Here is a 24,443-nt window from a genome sequence, read left to right on the forward strand (position 1 = left end):
ACAGCACAAATCCGATATTTTCAAATCCGATCTGGGTCACTTTCGTATGTGGTACTGAATCCGATACGTATCTGATGTTTTAGAAAGCGACTGCGGTTTGAACGGTCATGTCGCATTAAATCCGTCTTTTACGTCACTGACACAAGACAGACGGCAATTAGCGCTGGAGAAGGGCACAAGAAGACATCGTGAACGCTTCCTGGCCATCCAGTGAAACTGTTGGGAAGACAACGTTGGAGAAACATGAACATTTTATTTGTACTGTATAATCTGCAGGTTCTGACAGAAATCTGCAACTATCCTTTGAAGCACCGCTCCACTCTAAAACAGCAATAAGGATAATTATTAGGCCATATGTAAATAACAATATAACTTAAAGAAACATTGGGAAACGTAAAGTCCGAAACAAGTCTGTAGATTAAGGGCCATCAGTCAAACAATACGTTTGGTCTGGGTCTAAACAGAGCACGTTGTGTGTGATGTCTTCTTTTGCGCATGCGGGCCGCTTTGAGGGTTCACACTAGAGCGGATTTGATCAAAAAATTGGAATTGAGCATTAAGATCTGCAGTTTGAACGTAGCCAGAGAGGTTCCAGAGCCTCTGTTGTGCTGTTGGGAGCATTTTGCTGGCATGATTGGAGTCTGCTTTTTCCCTTCTCCCCAGTTGTCGTTTTAAAGTTGTTTTGCAGGTGGACTCCATCTCCCTGTTCTCTTCTTATCCCGGCTTATGTAGCATTTAGATTACACAACTGCCATTCTGATTGCTCAGCAAGGTATATCAATATGTGCTATCACAAGAATATTTAAAGTGTCTCCCAGCATAGTCTCCAACATTGAGTGAGGAGAGCAGGACAGGGTCATTGAAAAGCATTAACCCACTGCCAGAGCCCTGAAAATGACCTCCAGTGTACCTGTCAGAAACGGACTCCAATAGTATGAGGTGAGGTGGCAACATCTGGCAGAGTTACCTGTGCTCACAGCTCAGCACCATACAGATCAACTGACTTTCACCAAAGAACACTGGGACTGGCCGGTCTGCCACTGATGCCCTATTCTCTTCACAGATAAGATCAAGTTCACACTGAGCGCATGTAACAGTCCTGAAAGAGTCTGGAGACATTGTGGTAAATGTTTTGCTGATTGCAAGATCATCCAGCATGACCAGTTAGGCAATGGGTCACTGATGGTCTGGTGAAGAATATTCTTAGAGCAACACGCAGATCTCCACATCCATGTTAGACCTTATGCTAGTGACATGGGGTTGGCAATACTCTGCACCAGAAAGAGACGCTCATGGATAACTGATGTATTGATGCTAATGAACCACCGTCACATTTGGTAAACCTGAATCCAGCTGAGGCAAATTGGGCCACAGATGCTTACGGATGCACTCATCCAGGTCTGAAAGGAGATTCCCCAGGACACCATCCACTGTCTCATCAGAGGCATGCCTAAACATGATCTCACGCTGCCAATAGTGACAAGCACACTAGCAATAAGCAAGAGTAGAGGAAGGATAAGGAACGAGCACTGATCTGTGGCCACCACCTGTGAAACCATTTCCTTTCTGGGGCTTATCTTGTTGCTTCTCCACCTGTTATCACTTTGATGAAATGGATTTGCAAATGTTTATGCTTCCTAACTAGAAAGATTTAAATTTAACAGACTTTATGTTATGTCACTGTGATTATCAAGCGTTACCTTATTTCTTATTTATTTTTTAAAGAAGTGCAAATAAATAAATCTTTCATGGGGGTTTGAAATGTATTCTTCCAAATTATCTAGATGCTTTAAAAAATTGATTAAATCACAGTAAGTGATATCCTCTCCTAGACTAGTCTTGATGGGCAGCTGGGGCTCAGGAGGCTCAGGGGGTTTTATACCAGTCAAAAGATTTATGGTTCAATCTCCAGCTCCTACCCAAGCATGTCCATGCCCAAGCATCCTTGGTGATGAATGCTGATAGATTCATCATAATGTGAGTGTGTGAATGTTATATAATGTGCTTAGGCATAGAATAAAAAGCACTGAGCGCGTAGTTGGGTGAATCAGACTTGCACTAAAAAGCACTTTGACCACTCAGTTAAAAAGTGCTCTATTAATACCAGTGCTTTTAGATCGTTTTCTTATTTATAGACTGACAAGGCAACGTGTTGAAATAATGCAGCTATCCATTTTTTCACCATTGGATTTAATCTGCATATGGCTTGTTTCCTATTAAGATACTCATATTTCCATTTGGAACACTGGCATGGATTTATTACACTGTCAAACAGATACCACCAGATGGCGAAAACACACCATATTAGTCAAGCAAACGTCACAGGTACTCCTAGCGGTGTAGTGTCACACAGTAAAGTGGTTTAAACTATTTTGTAGAGTATGGACTCCTTAAGTGTTCACCAGTTTACTATTTTCCAAACTGGTATGCTCATCATCTTATCTGACAGAACAGCAGCTGCCCCACATAGCTGAAAGGTTAATGATAATGTTTAGGATTTCAGTGCACTCCTTTTCTGTGACTGAATCCAGCCCTCCAGTTCACATGATCCCCTCTCGTTTAAACATAGAGCGGTGGACCAGTGAGAGAGCCATTTTAAGAACCAATAAAAAGCATAATGAAGGATAAAACTCGGGTGTAATTACGTTGCTAAGGGGCAGCTTTCGATCTGGATTAAAACGGAGCCAGCTTTGCCTCATGTGACTAATTTATGGAATTTTGATGAGAATGTTTACAGACACCAGCATATGAAACCAATCTCATGAATAACTCATGCTGGTCATACCTCTAAGCTATTCTTAATAGCTATCACTGTAAGTAATACGAAAAGCGACTGCTTGCATGGGTGTTGTTGTTAAAGGTGGGTTCTGACATGCAGGCTGTCATCAAACCACTGCACTGCTTGATAAAATATCTGCCTGTAAGCTAAACTGTCTGGTAAAGAAATACATCAGCACTAATGAGTTTCTTCACTTGTTGAAGATTTTTGTGGCAAACTTGCATGCTTGCACAGCGCACAGACTACATCCTACAGTACTGAACATTCTGTTAAATGCCACAGGTGTACTCTGGATATCAAATGTTTTTAGGTCACTGTTATATATTGATATTTTGTCATTTTTAGTCTTAAACCAAGACTCTTAAACAAAGAGTCTTATCAGTGGCTAAACCTTAAGATCTACCCATCCAATCCATCTTCCACCAATCAAAATCCAAAGAGCAAAATAACTAAAATAACCATCTCAAAACTACTAAACTAATGATATAAGCTTAAACGTTTAATTTTCCATTGATCCAACAAGGTGCCGGAAACATTCCTCAGAGATTTTGCTCCACATTGACACAAACAGTTGTGGAAGATTTGTGGGCTACGCATCCATTATGGGAATCTCCCATTCCACCACATCCCAAAGGTGTTCTCTTGGATTGAGATCTGGGAGACCTTAGAGGTCATTTGACTCCAATGAACTCACTGTCATGTTTAAAGCGCCAATCTGAGATGAGCTTTGCTATCCTGCTAGAAGCAACCATTAGAAGATACACTGTGGTCATAAAGAGGTGGACATGTTCTTGTCTGACCCAACCATCCTAATGTGGCAGCAGAAATTAAGATTCATCTGATTGTTTTTCCAGTTTTCTACTGTTCAATTCAACTGTAGCCTTAGTTTCTTGTTTGTAGATACCAGGAGTGGCACCCGGTGTGGTCTGCTGCTGTAGCCTATCTGCTCCAAGGTGTGACCTTACACTGTTCTGCATACCTTGGTTGTAATCGGTATGGAAGGTGTGGCCATTCTCCTCTGACCTCTGATATCAACCATTTTCACCCAGAGAACTGCAGCTCATTGGAAATTTTGCCTTTTTGAGACCATTTGCTGTAATCCTAGACACGGTTGTGTGGGAAAATCCCAGTAGATGACCAGTTTCTGAAATGCTTAGTCTGCCTGGCACTGACAAGCACACCGCAAAGTATTTAACATGTCTACATGCCTAAATCCACTGCTGTGTTGCTTTGATGTGATTGACTAATTGCATATTTGCATTAGCATGCTGTCTTAATTTAAAATGAATATAATATTTTATTATACCAGAGATTTGGTTGCTTTTAATATTTTGAGCGTCAGAAGTATCATTGCTCACAGTAATAAACTGTTTTTACATTGAGTACTTTGAAATGTTTTGCTTTACACTAACATTTAGCTCACTTGCAGTTTAAAACCAGTGCCGAGTAGTATCACTCTACATTATAGGCAAAGAGTGACTGACACACGGGATGAGTGACTTCTCCTCACTCTCGGGCTAATTCGCAATCCAGCCGGCTGTGGAGAAATGTTGACCCACTTCAGCAACAAAGATGACAAATTTACTGCACATCTCACTAGCTGAAAGGCCTGAGAATGACAAGGAAGTTATGAGAGACATTTAGCACTGATATGGTCTGACGTTTTCCCCCTCACAAAGAGAGATGGAGGAAAGGCTGTGAAAGACACCATCAAATGAGGAAGCACTGTATATCACTCTTAATTTTCCTAGTTTTTCATTACCTGGTGAAATTTGGTTGTTTCTTACTCAGTCGTCAATAATATATGTTTATGCCATTTCTGGTAGTGGTTTGGAGGCTCCTGTAGTTACTGAGGAGGAGGAAGCCTTATATGACAAAAGGAAGGAATGCTGGATGAACAATGGAAGAAGTAAGGAAAGCAAGCAGGCAAAATCACTTAGCAATCTAATGCAAAACAATGAAATGCTATATATGACTAATGGTGAAATTAAGGGCAATTTTTGAAGTGCACACTGCTGTTTCTGGTTTGACAAATACAAAACATGCCCACACACACTGATTGAACATATAAACACATTTGACCTCTCTAAACTGCCTGTCCCTCACTCAGTTGACTGACAGGTGGTGCACAGTGTAGTTAGACAGACACTGATATGCAGGTGGACCTGTGTTTGTTTTGATCTGCTCTGTCTCTGTGTCAGTCTCTGTTTCTGTCTCTGTGTGTGTTGTTGTTGTTTCTAAGTCCTGTCTACCGTGTTAATGCAGTAACCACTGCGGAGTATTCTCCAGACTGGAGGCTGATCATTGTCATGGGAGGTGGGATAAGGACGAGCAACGCTGCTATTGTTACTGTGTCAAAATATGTTTTGACTCTTCCTAATAAAAGAAAACATTCCCATCATTGCTGTGAACCTGCTCATACACTTACATTTAAGGTATTTGTTTATTCAAATGATGCACTGAGTTCAGTGGCGCTTCTTGGATTGGATTCTAGTCATTTTGCGGGAAATGAAACTAACACGAAGGAAGCTGTTGTCAAAACAAAGACCTTTAAAAAGTGGTTTAAAAATTTGGTATGTGGGCCAATCTTTTCTTTTTGACGCTGTTATTTAAGATGTAGTTTTAAAAAGCATCTTCTGTTATTGGCAAAAAAGTTGTGTATTACTGATTTAAGCCATGCCTGACTCTGCTTGCAGCTGCTTGCCCTATAGCAGCAAAACTATTCAACATAGTTGACCAAGGTTTTTTTCCTCTTTAGTTTTTGAATTTTCATTTATCGTCTGTTATAAATGTTCATACTGATATATTGGCAAATAGCTAATATTGGCCATTATACCAGCCCTGCCATAGTATCAGTAACTTAAGAGCTGACATAGAAGTATCAAAAAGCGAATGCTTGTTATCCTTCTGGTACGTTTTTGGACACTTCCTGCAAAAAAACCCCCCAAAATTCAGATTGTGATTGACACAGTGTCATTAAAAGAGAATGTTTTCAGATTATTTGGTTTAGGGTTTTTCCTCCAAAAATATTTCTTGGACTGGTACACGAGCTAACAGGGCATGTTTCCTTTCTTTTAATTTTAAAAAACGCACATGGCCATGCCCTTTTATTATGCTACCATGCCATTCAACAGTAACACCACACAACCTCTTTGCTGCCCAGAGGCTGCCATGTCACCCATTTTAGTGTTTTCCAGTGTCCCACATGTGAGATGCCTCCATGTGGAAAATGAACTGACCCAGTAACTGCAGCTGTGGTATTGACAAGTGGAACGGAGGGGAATGAATGAGTGAAACAAGATTGATTATGGGATAAGTTAATGCTGCCGTGCTGCAGGAACGGTACTGGTAGCACATGTTAGATGTGCTACCACTTCATAGGACAAAACAATGATGATGAAAGGTGTAATGTCAGTCCACAATGCGTAGTGTGTTGTGTCTAAATGAGAATGGCGGTCTCAAAGTAGTGTATAAATTTCATATCATTCCTTTTTATTAAAATGATGTGATGCAGATGTGTAGAGCAGCACTGATGCCAGGTTTGAGTGCGGCTCAGGCAGCAGTGAAAAACAGCAAACCTGCTGTGCCAGTTAGAGTTTAAGGAAATCCCTTTTTTGTGTGGAAAAATTAATCTTATAACCATTAGACCAATTCCATTTCTAGCTGAAAAAAGCACAGCTCCAACATATCTCTTTTTTTTAAGATAAAATAAAAAGCTATAAAACATCTGGCTGCTAAAATATAAGAAGTGCCTGTTGCTAACTTTTGGATATGACCAGGTACCACGTCCAGCCAATGGAAAAAGTTAATTTCCTGCCCTGTTTGTGACCCAACTTTTTACACACTCCGGCACACCAGCGGGATTGTGGTAAACTGCCTCCACATGAGCCCTTAATGGGTTACTTGCTACAACCGGGAATTTTTCTCACATTGTAAAAGTTAAGATAAAAAAAAAAAAAACCTGTTAAACCTCTTCCCTACACTGTGGACTCTGTGCCAGAGCAGAAGACTCTCACTGACTGCAAGGCACAGAGAAACAGAGGAAAGCTCATTATTTTTAATGGTGTCTCTCCACTGGTTAAGAGAGAAAAAGAAAGAGGGCTCAATAGCTTGTTCCAGACTGCAGCACTGCAACCAGTGTTTAGCAGAAACATTAGGTCTACCTGAATATATATATAATTTCTCGTGCCTTAACATTACATATGAAGCTAAGAGATGACCAGATAAGTTGTTGTTTATGCAAGCTTTTAGTATGTTCTATAGTAATGTTTTTAAGTTTAGGGACCTTTATGGATTTACCAAAATGTGAGTAAAAACGAAATCAATACAAGTGTTTTTAGGACACCTTTTTTTTAGGAAGTCAGAGTTAGGCGATGGTTAGCTTAGCTTAGCATATAGCTTGTTGGAAACGGTAGGAAGCCGCTAGCATCAATAGACATAGCTATAGGGAACTCACTCACTGATTTTGGAAGTCTCATTTTGAATAAGATCCCATGTTGTTTTTTAAGAAATCCAGATGTGAAGGGGGGAGCGCCTGGATGTGAAACAACTTGCACACTGGATAACAACTTGTTTTCTATAAGTTGTTAGCGAATGACCATACCAGGTATCAGCCTCCTTGTTGAAACATAGTATGGCAAAGGTTTACAAAATCAATTTGATTTTGTATTCAATATGACCTAAACTGTCGGGATATTAAACCCGCTGACTTATATAGGACTGGAAGTCTTTTTGGAACCACAGCTATTGCTATTTAATGCAGGTTTAAGATACTTCCACATTTTCTTCATTTCTCTGATGTGGAAGCTACATTAGGGTGACCAACCGTCCTCTTTTCCCCGGACATGTCCACTTTTCACATTCTGTCCAGGGCATCCGGGGGGATTTTCGAGATGGATGAAAATGTCCGGGTTGCTTATAGGCCTACAGAGGAGCCATATGTGCAACATCATCCCCGAACTGCTGTGTTGTAACTGGTTGTTCCGCGCTCACAGATGGGACAGAGCATGGAGTGGTGCGCTGAAAAGATGAATGATTGTAAAAGAAAACAACTATTTTATACAGCTAAAAAGAGCAAAAAAATTCTAAAGGGAACATTTATTTATTTTTATTTTATTTTATTAGTATTTTCCTTAAATGTGTCAAATATATATTTTCTCATCTAAATGTCCACTGCGCTGTCAGCCAGGGGGCGGTAATGCGCCTTAACATTGGTTGCCAACCAAGAAGAAGAAGAAGCTGTGAGCCAGGAGGGAGGGGGTGAGTGAGTCCTGAGTGATTCGCTTACGCTACGATTCAGCACAGGAGGGAGGGGATGAGTAACTCAAATGTGCTATTAGCATGTTAGCTGAGCGATGCTCCTGTGAACCGAGGAGCTATTGTCTTGATGTGAGCTTCTACTCAGGGGTTTTTCTTCCAGTTCAGAGCAGAAATGTTTTTGTTAAGAAACTGGCTGTTGTTTTTCCCCCCACAATTTTAATTATAAGCTAGATATATTTCTACTAATGGAATTAGATTGTTAACAGCAACAGGGATGAGTCAGTTGCGCTTGTGAATCATGATTCTCGAATCAGTAAAGTGATTCTCAAGTATTGAACGATTCGTTCACGAATCGAACATCACTACACCAAGACTGAAGCTATTGTCAATGGTGTGATAGTGCTACATTCAGTGGAAGTCACTCTTGAAGCTCTTAATGAAATCCAGAACTGTGGCATTTCTCAGACTTAAGTAACCATGGAACAGGGAAAATATTCCCAATCATACTGGAAGAATGGTGGTGCGCAAACAAAATTAATTGAGGTTAGAAACGCCAAATGAGACAGCAGAAACTATTGCACAATACCTCACTGGTACCTCACTATAATTTTTCTTATACGGATGAGGCATTATTTCTGTAACATTATTTAATTCCAGTGGTTTTTAAGGTTTTTTTTTTGCACTTGTTGACTTGTAAAAGCCTATATGACATTTTCTATTTCACCATTCATTAACCGCACAAAGAAGGCATCTTTTAAATATGTTAAAATTTTCTTGAAACAAACAGTATTATTAAAATTCTTCATGACTGGGCCAAATGTCCTCTTTTTTTGGAAATCAAAATATGGTCACCCGAAGCTACATCAATGTTTTATACTCTCTGTTGTCTATATGCAGTATTATTTTTTCAGTTAACACATTACCCTTTACTATTTATTTAAATATTTAACAAATAATCTAATGTCAACAACTTTTGATCTTACCTGCATTTACATGCTCACATTTCTTAGAATTTATACATTATTTTTAACTACAGTTCTAGCAGCCTAACTATGGTAAGAAGACTTTAAGCATTAATGCATTCAGGGTACGAAATACTTGCGATAGGGTCAGGTAGACGCAGATTTTCGCCTTATGTCCACTTGATTCAATTGACTGGTTGTGTTCTGCACATGGATTTGCCACAAAACAACACTGGAATAAAGTTGGAGGTATTTTTTTAAACAGTTTGCACCACTGCATTTCTCAGGCTCTGTATTTCAGTCTTAATGCCAGGCTAGCAATGAGCGTATTTTAAAAAAAAACAACTCTCTTTACAATGTTGAATATAGTTTTTACTTTTCTGTAAAATGTGTTGTATGTTGGAAATGTTTAAGGTGGTTTTCACTCTCTCTCTCACTCTCTCTCTCTCTCTCTCACACACACACACACACACAGATCTTAAGAGTTACAGTGCTGAGGTTTCGCATCCTGTGTCCTTTCATTGCCATCAGCCTCACTCTTTTACATCAATCAGTTTCTCGGCGGTGTAACTGGTTTGGAGTCTGCCCGTAGTCCTGTAATTACCGACTAAATCCCAGCTGTATGTGTGTATTTGCAAAATGTGTGTGCTCACGGAGAGATAGGAATGAAAATAGCAGGCAGGCCACTTTGGAGCAGCTGCGCTGCTGCGTCTGTTGGGTTTAGTGCCCGAGGAAGAAAGTAAAAGAAAGTTGTCTTCACAGTGATTGATGGAGTAGCTTCCTGTCCTGATAGAGGTTATTGAAGACCTTGGAGGGACTGTCGTTGTTTTCCAATCCTCTTAAATATTCTGCTTCTTTCTGCCCTAAACCCCCTTCATCTTTTTTACTTCCTTACTGCTTCCCCCTCCTCTCTTTAAAGCTCCATGCTCCATTCCCTTAACTCTCCCCTTTGTTTTACAAAGGAATGACATACTGTTTACATATGACTTGCTGATATCGCCATATGCCAAATTATCTCCACAGTATCTCACATGTGGCCATGCTTGGACAATTAGATAATGTGTTGAGGAAAGTAAAAGCACTATTTATCAGAATCAGAATCAGAAAGGGTTTTATTGCCAAATGTTGAGCAGGTTTACAACATTAGGAAATTGCTGCAGTGCTTCAGTGCAAACATACTGTCATAAAAATATAAAAATAAGAATAAGAATTAAAAGTGCTAAGTGGATAGATATATACATGATATATACATGAGTGCAGGTGGTGATCAGTGCCAAACATGGAATGATGCAGTGAACACAGCGTATCACAGACGTAAGCTTACAAGCACATTATACCCTGCTAAAATTGGATATGGCACATATTTCATGCTGTTATTCTCTGTCTACACAATCAGTCGAGCCTGTAGAAAATATATCTTGCTAGTGTTTAGCTAGTCCCACTCTGTTCATTCCAGCTTTACTCTCACTTGTTATCTTTGTTTATCATCATACTTACTTTCCTTCAGCTTCACGTCTTCACTACAATGTAACAACTCATGAAGGAATGTTTTGAAAATCGAAACTCTGGTCAGCAAGGTAAACCAGAAGCTAGGGCAAGGCTAGAATTAGCTTAGCTTAGCATAAGCACAGAGTGACTAAGCTTCATTCATGTATCTCATTTGTTTAATTTGACTGCAAATAAATGTTCAAGAAGAGCATTAAGACTTATGAGAAAGGGTTTACGAAGACATGCATTTCATTGACATGAAAAGTCGTGTCCTGACATGAGTTAAAGTGTGTGCAATAAGATATCATTTATATTTGCTGAGATTTGCACAATCATTTACAAAAGTAGCTGAATTACTTTGTTATTCTGACTTTGTGTTGTCCGCATAACACCACAACCATCCACTCATATTGTTTTTGAGAGTGCACTGCAGGGTTTTAGAGGACTTATGAGCTTCTGTGAGCCATTTAACCACAAAGCATGTACACTTGCTCTGACTGCCAAAATATACTGTTGGTTTTAGCTTGATTTCATACCTACATGGCAACAGTTGGTTCATGTTACTTTTTTGAAAGGTATGAAAAACAAATTGACTTTGACATCACCTAAGCCCATAAAGCCATCTCAATAACATTAAATTGTGTTTATGTAAAGAACAGCTGTGACCTGAACATGCTAGTGTTGCCTAAATATTCATTTTTAAGCCACTCACAACATATTTCTCTCTTACTGATCTTAGTCAATTCTTAGTCAACAATTAACAGACATTTTTTTTATTACCAAAGTGGGTCAAATGGCCTAGTCTTGGTCTGATTTTTCGCCTGGTCGCACAGTTGCTGCAGATTTGTTTACACATCCATTATGGGAACTTGCTGTTCCACCAGATCCCAAAGACTGGAGACCTTTTTCCTTCAGGACTGCCTTAATTCATCATGGCATAAATTCAACAAGGTACTGGAAGCATTCCTCAGAGATTTTGGTCTATATTGACATCAACAGTTGCTGCAGATTTGTTGGCTGCACATCCATTATGGGAATCTACTATTCCACATATCAAAGGTTTTCTATTGGAGTGAGATCTGGTGACTGTGGAGGCCATTTGAGAAAATCAAACTCAGTATCATGCTCAAGAAACCACTTTGAGATTATCTGAGCTTTGTGACACGGTGGATTATTTTGCTGGAAGTAGCCATCAGAAGATTGGTACAATGTGGTCAAGGGCTGGACAAGAAAATATCCCACACATCATTACACCACCAGTGTGAAATGTTGATACAAGTCAGGATGGATCCATGCTTCTTCTACTTTTTTTTCCTTCTTTTTTTTTTTTTTTGCAAAATTGAGACTCATTTGATCAGGGAATTTTTTCCCCAGTCTTCCAAAAGCCCATGCACATCCGATGAAGCTTCAGTTTAAAGATGAGCCATGCCTATTTAATGTTAATGGCTTGGAAGATTACATGTTGATAGGATTGCCACAGAGTGGAGTCATTTTACTTTAAACTGGTCACTGGTTTTTAACTAGAAGTGAAATCATTTCTATGCTGATGACATTCAGCTGCATATGTATTTTAAGCCTCATCAGCTGGATTGGCTCTGTGACAATGACCTTGTTTTAAAAACCTAGACTGAGACCATGATTATAGCTCCTCCTGAACTACATTCTAAAATCAGTCAGGTTCCTGCTTCTTTCTGTCCAACTGCTAAGTCAAACATTCAAAATCTTGGGAGTGATATATGATTCTTCTCTGGGCCTTGACTTGCTTGTAAAACCTTTGTCTCGTTCCTGTTTCTTTCATTTAAGGAACATTTCTAACTTGCGACACATGGTCTCCTAAGCTGAACTGGAAAAGAAATTGTTCATGCACTTCTGTCATCGTGTTTAGATTATTGTAATGTCCTGTTTACCAGCTTGGACAAATCATCTCTTTCTTGCCTCCAAGCTATACAAAATGTTTCGGCCAGACTACTAACACGTTCTAGCAAGCGAGCTCACATTACTGCAATTTTATATTCTTCCTATTGGCTCCCAATAGATTTTAGCTTTTTTTTTAAAAAATTCTTCTTTTAACATACAGAGCACTAAATGGCCAGGCTCTAGATCAGGGGTGCCCAATCCCGGTCCTCGAGAGCTACCGTCCTGCAGCTTTTAGATGCATCCTTGTTCCCACACACCTGAATCAAATGAATGGCTTGTTATCAGGCCTTTGCCAAACATGATGGCATGCTGAAGAGATCAAACCATTTGATTCAGCTGTGTTGGAGTAGGGATGCATCTAAAAGCTGCAGGACGGTAGCTCTCGAGGACCTGGATTGGGCACCCCTGCTCTAGATTATCTATCTTGGCTATTCTCACAAAATACACTGCTGCTCGTTGTCTCCGTTCACACACTCAGAGTTTGTTAGTTGTTAGTTGTTGTCTTTCGGTCTGTGGTACCAAGGCTGTGGAACAGTGAACCACTACAACTATGTTTGGTTGACTCTGTGGATACTTTTAAAATAAAATAAATCAATTTGAAAAATTCTCAACAGAAAGCCTGTTTAGACAGAAAAGTTTTTAACTGCTTTTTAAAACTACCTATTAATTTTACTGTTTTATTTCATCTTTTGTATTGTCTATACCTAATGTTCTTGTTTATTTTAACGCTTTGTCCCACCTGTCTGTGAAAAGCTCTTAATAAATAAATTTGACTTACTACAAGTCTTCCTAGAGCTAATTAGATGGATCCTTCCCTATAATCCAGACATATACAGAGATATCCCACCAGACTCCAACCACAGTTTAAAAGTCTATTCTCTATGCATTCTTTGTCATCTTTCACATGTGAAATTTACAGTCTCTTACCGTTAAACTTAATTCAGAAAAGCTGACCATCACTCGGCTAGGCTATAAACCCAAATTACTTTAACTGCCGGTGAAGAGGGTAGAGATGACAAAAAACAAAAGGGCTGAGAAGCAGGAACAGTTCAGTGTCTAATTGAATTAAGTATGAGGGGAGATTTTCCAAGAATGGTGCCTTTGTGCTGGAGCATCTGGAAAAACCTGACATCCATTTGTGTGCGTGGTCCTTTAAAAAGAACTGTTCTGCAGAGGAAGTGGACTCGGTCCAGTTAGGGGAAGGGAAAAAAGAGAGAATGAGAAAAAAAATCATTCATCATCATAAATGAAACACGAAAACACTGAATTGGTGGCATTCTATTGAGCAGAAGGAACTGAGCGGAACAACAGATGGGATCATGTGCAGTTGGTTTGGGTAAGGCCACACAGGGAGAAACAAATGTGAATATTGTAGATGTTTGCAATGATAAAATATAACCACTCTGTAGCAACACAATACAAAACAATACCATGACTGATCCCTAACACCCCTGCAAACTCTTATCAGTACCTCGCTATGGTTTGAGCAAATGCGCAGGATAAGTCGACCGCCATGCCCTCCCTTTTCTCACTGAAATAGTTATTTGGAGGAGCATAAAGCTTGCATGGCTCCCTGATCTCTTATAAGAGTTCAACACATTCAGATAGAGAAAAGAGAACATCCGCTGCAGTCAGTTTATTCCAAACGAATTAATCCGCTACATCAACACTGTCAACCTGTCAAAATATATCCGATCAAAGGGCAAGTCCAGGTTGTCCTCTGACTTCTGAGTGTTTGTGTTGGAGTAGTTACACGTTAATGTGTATCTGGGAGAAATACAGTTGTAAAGACAATTCTTAACTGCTTGTATATTACTAAAAAAAACAGAAGAATGATTCATAGCCTGGATGAGACTGTGAACTGGAGGATTTTGCTCATGGTTGTTCAGAGAGCACTAAAGCACAGTTCAGTGTTTCCAATTTTAATGACTGAAGAGGTTTCATACCAGCTTTATTGCCTTGTTGCAAAACATGGAAGGATTAAATGAATCGTTTTTTCTTCAAAGAAATTAAAGTTTCTAACCAGGTTCATTCATTGGTCCAAGATAAAATATTAAATGAATTAATGTATATATTACCATTAGATTTACTTTTAAGAAAATCTTGCTAGGCCTTCCAGATTTGTTCCCAATTCTTTAGTGACTATACACATGTAGTGTATCGTATTTTTACCCCAAACATGTTAGAGTCTGTTCAAACAGATGACTTTTCTACAACTTTTTTTGGTTGTAAATAAATGAAGTATGTTCCTGGACAAAATTTCTAGGCACAGCCAAGTGGTGGAGGGTTTCCGGTTTCCTGAGCTCATGATCACCCCTTTGCTTTTTGTGGAAGGTGTGGTTCTGTTGGCTTCATCAGTAGGTAATCTCCAGCTCACACGGGTGGTTTGCAGTGAAACAACTGACTTGGAGGTGCTAAATCTAATTTCTGAGGTTACAGTACTTTTCCAGAAAAGGATGAAGTAGCCCCTCTGGGTATGGAAGGAGTTATTGTTCCAGGTGTCCCCAAGTATCTCCGGGTCCTGTTCAAGAGTGGCTAGGGAGTGGAGTCAGAGATTGACAGAAAGAGATAGGTGATCGTAAACGTGAAGCTGTCGACTGTAGCCTAGGAGGTAGAGCTACTTATCATCTGCTAATTGGAAAGTTGGTGGTTCAATCCTTGGCTCCTTCAGTCTGCATTGAAGACTGTGCAAGATACTGAACCCCAAGTTGTGAATGTGTGTGAATGATGGGTAAAAAGCGCTTCAGCATTGAAAAAAGTGCTAGAGTAGAAAGGTTCTATATTAGAGCCAGTCCATTTACTGGTCTGTCTACGTTCCTGCCTTCACCTCTGGCCACAAGCTCAGGGTAGTGACCGGCTGCGGACATAAGGAAACTGGATGGCTGGATAGATGGATGAACGCTACAAAAAGCATTGTATCCATAGATGCAGCTTGTGTTTTCTGAAACTGTTATGTTGGTTTCTAAGTATTGCATTCATGATAAGTTTTAACTCACTCTAAAAGTTTTTATGTGGCGTAAGCTGATTTCATTTACCATTATCCACAAACTGCAGACATTATGTTACACAGTTAAGATACTGTGAGCATTGCAAAGCCAAAGCCAACTACGGACGTTTTTATTTTTGGTACATATGGTTGGCATATCGTTAGCTTCATAGCATACTTGCCTAAGTCATTTGACTAAGTCAATGACTTAGGCACTTATGCTATGAAGCTAACGATATGTGGTCAGTGCCCTGAAATGCACTGAACAGGATCATGCAGTCAAATTGGAGGGTACCCAGATGTCTATATCAAACCTTGTGTTAAACATCTGATGGCAAGACTTGTTTCACTCGGAGTGAAATGGACCCTCGCATACTTGCAGATACAGAAGGAATAACGCAGGTGTAGACCTGACATTGTACTTTTGCGTGAAATGTCTCAACAACACTTGGATGGATTGCCAAGAATCTATAATCTCAACCTTTCATCTATCTGCATTATGAGGTCAAAATGGATTGAACAATAGTTGTACACACACAGTGAAAAAATCTCAATCTCAACAGTCCCAGCTCTGCTTTGCATTTAGAGCTAATTGGTTAAAGTTAGTTCTGACATCCTATCAGCTGCCACTGCTGAATTACTGTGACCTATAATGATAGCTTCCACTACAAATGGCCACTGGAAAGAAATGGCTGTGCTTACTACAGCACATCCATGCGTGCAATATGCGGCCATGTCTGCAGGGCTTTGGCACACTGGCAAGAGACCAGGGTGTGAAATTCATCAGCTTATTTCAACAACACTGTTCATTTCTGACAGTTTGAACAGTTGTGTGTATAACATTGGAAAAAGTTGCTCATAATGTGTTGACCTTAGCCAGAACTTCAGGAATGATTGTGGGCTCATACTCTTGACTCTGATTCTTAGTTTTGTAAAGGCTGCGTGATTTATCAAGATAAGGGCTGGGTGGCTGCACACTTAGTTTACATGATTTCCTACTGGAGTCACCTTCTACGTCTGTGAGAGTTTTTTTAATATTCATGTGCAATCTGTCAGAGAACATCAAGAAAACATTCTCATGCAGGATTATTCAGCATTCAAGGAACAAATCAAGGCAGAGCAAGATTACATCTGAACATCTGCTGAGTTACGTGCAGCACTGTATGATGCAAATATAATATATTTTTCGTCAACCTTTTCATGTGTTTTCTCTTAACTCCACAGGGAAAGAAAGCATAGGAGAGAAAGGGAAATTGCCCCATTTAGGGCTGTTTAGAATAAAGTGGTTAAAGAAAGCTTATCTAAACGATGTGACTGATTAGAGTTAGAAAAAGAAAACGGTGTGCTTATGAAGAATAACGTAACCCGTCTCTTTAATTCCCTTTAATTCCTGTGCTCGCCTGTGAAAAGCTCATTGGGATTTGTGGTCCTGACAACCTCACTGGGAGCAAAGGAGAAGAAATTTGTAAATACTAATCATTCTTACCATACTCCTTTTTTTTTACATCATGAGTACAAAAACACCCATTTTAAGAAAAAGCTTGAAGAGAAAAATTCATACAATTGTATATTTCTGTCTGTCTCTTGCTTGATCACCCTATCTTACTCATAATCATGTCTCACTATTTTTGGCTCACATTAGGTTTATCTTCTCTCTCTGGTGTATTGCTGCGTCATTCCTAGTTCCCTCCCGCTCCCTTTCATCTTCCCCTCGTCTACTAACAAAATGACTTAATTGACTTTGAATGCAACGTTTAAAGCGTGGAAGTGCTTGCATTACTTTAACTTTTAGTTACTTAGTAAAAAGTGACAAAACATTAACGTCTGCTGCACACTCTGCGTGGAAGAAAACTTGAACTTTAAATCTGAGCAAGCACCTAGCAAGCCATCACGGGAATGTGAAATTCACAGAGAAACCCCCCGGATCCCCCCACTGACATGACCGATGCAGCACCGGTCAAACCTCCACCCTTCCCACTCCTGCTAAACAGGTGAAAATAGATTTAAGAGCTACAGGATTTAGTGCCGCTGAATCTTTTTTGCTGTGTTTTACTTGCATCTATTTGAAAAGAGTGAGTGTAAACACAAAAAAATATTTAATTTTATTTTATATGCTGGAATATGCAGAAAATAGGGTTAAATGTTAAAGAATTTCATCAAGTCAAAGACAGTTGCATATAATTAAATTTTTGCTTAATGCAATGTGCATAAAATTAAAAGATTAAAACTCATAAAACTATTTTTAAAAAGAGGCTTTCCATTTTTTTTTTTTTACATTTTATATGATGGATTATGCATAAAAATAGAATTGGGGTGAAAGGTCTATTGCTTTATTACGTATTCAGGTTGTGTATCTTTTTCTTTTTTTTTTAAAAGTAACTAAGTAACTAATTAGTTTTGAAAATAAGTAATCAGTAAAGTAACAGGATTACTTTTTTGAGAAGTAATGAGTAATTAGTTACTAATTACGTTTTTCAAGTAACTTGACCAACACTGGTTGTCACATTATACAATATATATACACAAATCTTTTGGCTTCTTTTTGAATCTAAAATCACTTTGATAATAAATTGGATTTAAAAAAATAGTTTTTCATTGCTGAGGCATTGTACATCGAAACTATTTGCACTGTTTGGATGTACAATGTAGATACAGTACTGGATTTTTTTCATTAATTAAAATGTGTAGGTAAACTTCTTTAAGCTGAGAGGGGAATTTCATTAGATGTGGCCCACAGTGTGAAATTAGTTTCACGTGCCTGCTGCAAAGTGAAAAAGCATTATTTGTTTTTAGGTAATGTAAGCTTCTCGTGAAGAGCAGCACATCTGTGGTGGAAAAGGTTTCCTAGTGGCACTTTGACCAGGACAGTTTTCTAAATAAGGGTGTGTAAAACACACTTATACACTGGAAAAACCAAAATGATGACGTGCTGATTTGGACTTTAGGAATTCCATATATTAAAGAAAACACCTGCATCCGTTTCTTAATGGAGTGCTGGCCCATTATAAACTGCCAAAACAGCTTCAGTATAGCTTGGACTTTAGTGCAAAGTGTGTGACACTGATTTTCGTTTTCTCCATGGCGTCCACTTGGGACAGCCAGGAGGTTATTTCCACTGCAGCTCCAGGGGCAGCCCCTGAGCAGCTGTTACCGGTTCTGAAAGAATTTAAATTGATGCATAGTCCAAGTTCTTACATCTGCTGGGCATTGTTTGTTTCAGCTTGCTAAAACAAGAACCAACTCCACTCCAAGGTTGTGAACTGCATAGTAATGTAAAGTAGAGTGTAGTTGCACGCTATAAAACCAAATCTGCATAGCTGGGCTGATCAGATCAAGACTCGCCCCGCTCCTGCTGCATTGCCCTGTCCTCACAGATCCTGCTGGAGGTGATATCAAATGACACATTCCCACACTCCCAGTCAGGCGTGGGAGAATAGGGTGGGTGGGTAAGACGGCATGATCTGGCCTCACACGTGCCTCGCTGCCTTTGTCAGAACTAGCCCACGTAGATGCAGACACCTACGCAGATAATCCACAGTGATGTCTGTGTGCATGTACAAACTGTAAGAGTATGCAGCGTGCAAAATACGCAAGAACTGAGAAAGCGTGCATGCATACGCACAAGTACACTAAGATAACACCGAAGACAAGCTTAGACTGTTGATCAGATTAGGATGATGATCAGATCCTTTTGAGTAAAGGTATCTAAGCACAGAGAGGGAGGAGGAGAAATGAAAAATAAAGGAAAAGGTGGAGATATGAGAGGACAGACAGTTATGAGAAGGAATGAGAAATACTCCAACTTGCTTTCCTGCTGAGAGTTAGAAATAAAAGCCAATTCTACTGCCAGCAGTAACTTAGATTAGCATAAAAACTAGATTCAAAAGGAAATCAAGCACATTAAAATCTCAATAAGAGACCACATACTTTTGGGAAAATCCTGCCCTGATATGCCCTTTCTCACAACAGGCAGCTGTGTGCTGCCCTGCTTTATTTAGGTGAAGGGTAGTGCCTGGTCATACCGTGCAGGAGGTAGGACACATGACACCCACTTCCACTCTGAATTCTCCGGACAGTTACCTGCTTTATTGTCACTGGGGCTCAAACATTACACAGGCTTTGTACTAAGGAGATGGCAGGTAAAAGCCCATGTAGAGTCGGATCTGATTTATGTGGACACTTCCATTCTTGAACACAGTTTCATCAGGTAAAGTCTAATAAGCTTCAGGACTGCAATATATGAAAACAGCGCAAGAGACTGTGAAGGAGCAGAAATTTGATCAAACTACTGTGAGGTCATTGAGGTTTGTGAAGAGTCTGTGATGTTCATGGTCCCACTGCAACATTTTCTTGTAAGAACAGTCCTCCCATTTGCTTTTTACAACACTCCCATGGGACTCGCATTTCACAGGTCGACGGACTAAAGGGTGAGAATCAAACGTCAGAGTTCAGAACTGTCATGTGAGTGGACTGACACTGGCCAAAGAAAGGTTTCACACATGCCCTCAATAGTAGTTTTAGTGACCATCGGCCAGTGAGTGTGCAATATTGAAAAAGGAGGGAAGAGAAGGAAATCTGTAACTAATCCATTCCTGACAGGCATCGGGCTTTCTACATCTCAGTATCACCAATTCACCACACCGCAACCACATGTTTAGGTCCTGACTGGCAAGCAAACAAACATATGTTTGTGATGTTTATCGTTTCTGGCTTGAGGTTTTACCATCGAGCATACAATTTCATCATGAAAAGTACCATTGAACCACCCCATGGAGCACATTGCTGATTAAGGACAGATTTTGTCTTGTAACAATAGACAATATCCAAGAAAAAAAGATAGTTGAGCTGTTGTTAAAAAGCACACTGGCAGCAAATTTTTTTTTTGTAAAGGAGCAGACTATGCTGCATGTTACTGATATGTCACTGACTGTGCTGTATAGTCCTTAGGCGTGGAGTCCTTGCTGCAAACCCAACCTAGAAGAAAACATTCCCCACATTAAGTAAGACTAAAGGGATATGCATGATGGAAATTATAACTTTCATATTTCTGGCCATCAGTTCCTTGTCACCCCAAAGGGATCATTACCCTGATTGCACATCTCCACCCATGGGTCCATCTCAGGGTAGTTAGATGGAGGTCTTTTGTTTGCTAATAGGCTTTCATCCACTGAGGAGAATGGCTGTTTAAAACGTAATTTGTCCTGGAAATCAAATTAAGTGATCTCATTCATGACTTACACATTACTGGCATATGAGAACAACATGCAGTGTGAATTTCAGAACAAGCGTTAGTACTTTTTTTTCTGGAGTGGTAGTCGGTGTCACTAGGTGGCTGGTTATTAGTGTCACAGGCCATCACCTTCAGCCTGGATTAAACGTCCTTATAAGAGGCTGAGCAATGTCCTAGACTGAACTGCATAAAGCAGGATTTAGTGAAATGAGTCCAAATTAGCGTGTGATAATACCTTAATGCCTCTGACTTATACCCCCTTATATTATACCCCCTTCTTTTGTCATTTTACTTTCTCTTGGCCATGTGAGAGGTTCAGCTAGCCAATATAAACTGCATCAGGGTAATAATTTCATCACTAATGAATGTTATTGTTGAGTAATATAAGAATTTCCTGCCAGGCTCTGTCATGTGTTTGAAGTGGGATGGGTAACAGTTTTTACCAGAACTGAATTCACAGCAGTTCTGTTTCTGTTTGGACAACGCTGTGAAAAAGTGCTTGTCATCTTCCTGATTGCATAATTGTTACGCTTAAATATTTCACATCAAACTGATTTTAACATTTGACAAAGATAACCTAAGGAAATAAAAGAAAAAGGAAGGGGTTAAATGATTACTTATTTTAGTAAGGGGGAAAAAGTTATCAAAACCTACCTTGACCCATGTAAAAAAGTAATTACCCCTCTTGTTAAATGATAAATTAATTGTGATTAGCCACATTTTTGGAAAGCTGAGTTCAATTTCACTAGCCACAACCAGGCCCGATTACTGGCAGACCTATTGAATCAAGTAATCACTTCAATAGAACCTTTCTGAGAAAGTGAAGTAGAGTAAAAAATCTCAAAATGAAATACACAAGAAAATCAAGAACACCTTTGAAACAAAGTCACTGACCTCTGTCAGTCTAGAAAGGGTTACAGAGCCATTACTAAGTCTTTGGGACTCCAGTAAACCACAGTGAGAGCCATTATCCACAGATGGAGAAAGCTTGGAACAGCAATGAACCTTCCCAGGAATGGCTAACCTACCAAAATTACTCCAAGAGTGCTTCAGCGGCTCATCCAGGAGATCATAAATGAACCTAAAACAACATTTAAAGAAAAACTGCAGGCCTCACTTGCCCCAGTTAAACCCCAGTTACCTGTTGAAGTTCATGGTCTTGCTGCTGGGCTTTAGAGCTAAGCTTTAACATCACTCTGGGTTCTTGGGTAGCTTAGTGTTAGCATGCTATTTGTGCAGATGCTTTGGTCGATAATAATGTCATTGTAATAACTCCATGGCAGACCAATCCACGTGTGTCATGGTCCCCGTGCCTGCTCGGCTGGCCCTGTGTGGCTACATGTTATGTTTTGTCTTTTCTCTCTCTCCTCTCTCTCTGCTCGCTGCCTGGGCGGAGCTCATTGTGAGCTCCCGGCCTCCACCACCTGTAGGCAATCACCTGTGGCTCCTCACCTTGTTTGCTCCCGCTACTTAAGGCAGTGACTGAGAGCACCTCGCCGCTGGACTATTGAATAACGCTCGTCAGTGCTACTTTAGCCTCAGCCAGTTTTGAGCTCTGTCCGTGAAAGTTCCGTGCTAACCCTTGTTCTCTGTATGCAGATTTCTCGTGTTTGGTTTGGAGACTCTGGACGCTTTTCCCGACCCCGCTCTGCACCCCTGGGAACCCTGGCCCCCTTCTCCTTCACCTGTATATAGTGCACCTGGAGTGTGTAAATAAACCTGTTTTTCTGAGATTTCAGTCTGTCACGAGTCCTCCCTGCTCCTCCGTGACAACGTGCCAATGCTTTTCAGTATACTTTATTTTCTCCCACGGTTGCTGTACAAAGCCTCGGCTGCAGCTTTAAAGCTGACAGCGGAACACATTACCAACAACAACATTCTAATGACATCACAGACTTTTAAGCTGGCGAGGCATGATTGCAGATGCAGCGCAGGTGAGTCCATCTCCCCTGCAGTGGCACCGCAGACCACTACCTCAATTCAATTCAATTCAATTCAATTCAATTCAATTCATTTCAATTTTATTTATATAGCGCCAAATCACAACAAAAGTCGCCTCAAGGCGCTTCATAGATACAGAGAAAAACCCAACAATCATATGACCCCCTATGAGCAAGCACTTTGGCGACAGTGGGAAGGAAAAACTCCCTTTTAACAGGAAGAAACCTCCGGCAGAACCAGGCTCAGGGAGGGGCGGGGCCATCTGCTGCGACCAGTTGGGGTAAGAGAAGGAAAACAGGATAAAAGACATGCTGTGGAAGAGAGACAGAGGTTAATAACAGATATGATTCAGTGCAGAGAGGTCTATTAACACATAGTGAGTGAGAAAGGTGACTGGAAAGGAAAAACTCAATGCATCATGGGAATCCCCGGCAGCCTACGTCTATTGCAGCATAACTAAGGGAGGATTCAGGGTCACCTGGTCCAGCCCTAACTATATGCTTTAGCAAAAAGGTCCTGTGTTCCTCTAGATGAAGCCATATTTGACAAAATGTATGCAATGATATCTTCAAGATTATTGGAAACTACTGATTGAGAATATAAGCTCGTAATAGGAGTGTTAACTGAGGTAGTAAATCAAGAGAGAAGTAGAATCGTTTTCTCATATATAATCTGACTTCTTTTTGCAACCAGAGGAGTCGCCACGTGCTGAATGCACATTTGAGACTCTTCTACATTAGATTCACTTCTCAGACACTGAAGCTACAGCCATAATTTATATACAGGATATACATTTTGTTATTTACATATGGCCTAATAATTATCCTTGTTGCTGTTTTAGAGAGGAGTGGTGCTTCAAAGGATAGTTGCAGATTTCTGTCAGAATCTGCAGATTTTACAGTACAAATAAAATGTTCACATTTCTCCAACGTTGTCTTCCCAACAGTTTCACTGGATGGCTAGGAAGCGTTCGCGATGTCTTATCATGCGCTTCTCCGGTGCTGATAATTGGCGTCTGTCTTGTGCCGGTGACGTAAAAGACGGATTTAAATCGACATGACCATTCAAACAGCAGTCGCTTTCTAAAACATCAGATACGTATTGGATTCAGTACCACATACGAAAGTGACCCAGATCGGATTTGAAAATATCGGATTTGTGCTGTTCACACTGTTATACCACGATTGGATATGGGTCGCATAGGGTCAAAAAAGTCGGATTTGATGCGCTTTCGCCTGCAGTGTGAATGTAACCTTTGTGTATCCTGACTGCAGGCTTTTCTGGCCCAAACAATGCTTTATCTTGAGATCTGACTCCAGACTCAAAGCTTACCAGCCCGTTTAAACAAAACAAAGGTTTATGCCAACATATGATATCCTTAGCCGACAAAGAGTGACACCTACACTTGAAAATACTTTGTGCCATTTAAGCACTCACTTTAATACACTTAGTAGGCAGTGTAATTGAAGACACTTGACACACAAGATAAGCAAGAAAACATGCGACATAACTTCCTCAAGTTCAAGGTAACGTCCTACTTTTTCTCAAAAATTGAAAACACATGTGTACATTAGCATTCCTGTTAAGGAAATGCTTGTCAAATGGTTTATCTTCAGGCCTTAAAAACTCAGTTTATCAACCCAAGTAACCTCAGTGTGTTTTCATTTTGTGATTTAGTATGAATCATTTTGCATTTTGATGAATAATTTGTTTTTTGTTCCTTTTTGGAGCAAAATCGACAGTAAATGCATTCCATCCCCTCATCTTGAACACCTGGCAGAAGGAGTAAAAGTTGATGCAACCAAATAGGAGTCTAAAATTTATGTGCAATTTTAATGATTTCATATATTAATCATTTTACGAGTTATTATATATTTTACT

General features: G+C 39.9%; 1 long non-coding RNA gene across 1 annotated transcript; it reads left to right on the plus strand.

Moving 5' to 3' along the window:
• Positions 1 to 21,971: 21,971 nt before the first annotated feature.
• LOC113009651 (uncharacterized) lies at positions 21,972 to 22,354 on the plus strand. The gene is made up of 2 exons (XR_003270227.1): positions 21,972 to 22,141; positions 22,221 to 22,354. It is a non-coding gene; the product is annotated as an uncharacterized LOC113009651 (long non-coding RNA).
• The last annotated feature ends 2,089 nt before the right edge of the window (positions 22,355 to 24,443 follow it).

Source organism: Astatotilapia calliptera, chromosome 17 (assembly GCF_900246225.1).
Source record: "Astatotilapia calliptera chromosome 17, fAstCal1.2, whole genome shotgun sequence".
NCBI classification, from domain to species: Eukaryota; Metazoa; Chordata; class Actinopteri; order Cichliformes; family Cichlidae; genus Astatotilapia; species Astatotilapia calliptera.